Genomic DNA, 791 nt, shown 5'->3' with positions numbered 1-791 from the left:
AAAAAAGTTTGAAATATCCAATAAATTTTGTTCCACTTCATGATTGTGTCCCACTTGTTGTTGATTCTTCACAAAAAAATACAGTTTTATATCTCTTTTATACTTTCGCCAGGCACTGTATCTGATGTTTTGCAATGCGACATCAGTCTGAACGACCAGGTCGCGATTTTTATGTCATTGAAATGCGACAGACGTCACAATTCTGCGCTGGAGGAGGCGAGGCCGTAAGCAATATTTGTGCTCTCCTTCTTCTTGATATTCTTCTTATTATTATTTCTTTATTTCGATTGCACATTAACTGGTATATCGCTACACACATGCTATCACGAGCTGCATCCATTTTTATTTTCGCAAACACTGTCAGATGCAGTACGCTGCGTCTGACAAAAAATCCGATCTGAGCATTAAGATCTGCAGTGTTAACGTAGTCTTCATGTCCTCTTTTAGCACATCCATATATCTCCTCTTTGGCCTTCCTCTTGACCTCTTGCCTGGCAACTCTATCTCCAACATCCTTCTACCAATATAACCACTATCCCTCCTCTGCACATGTCCAAACCATCTCAATCTGGCCTCTCTGACCTTGTCCCCAAAACAGCCGACCTGAGCTGTCCCTCTGATGTGCTCGTTCCTAATCCGGTCCATCCTGGTCACTCCTAAAGGGAACCTCAACATCCTCATCTCTGCTACCTCCACCTCTGCCTTTTGTCTTTTCCTCACTGCTACAGTCTCTAACCCATACAGCATAGCTGGTCTCACTACTGTCTTGTACACCTTTCCTTTGATCCTTG

Source organism: Monopterus albus, unplaced genomic scaffold, assembly GCF_001952655.1.
Source record: "Monopterus albus unplaced genomic scaffold, M_albus_1.0 scaffold377.1, whole genome shotgun sequence".
NCBI lineage: Eukaryota > Metazoa > Chordata > Actinopteri > Synbranchiformes > Synbranchidae > Monopterus > Monopterus albus.
The sequence above is the reverse complement of the archived record's forward strand: the minus strand, read 5'-3'. Positions refer to the sequence as shown.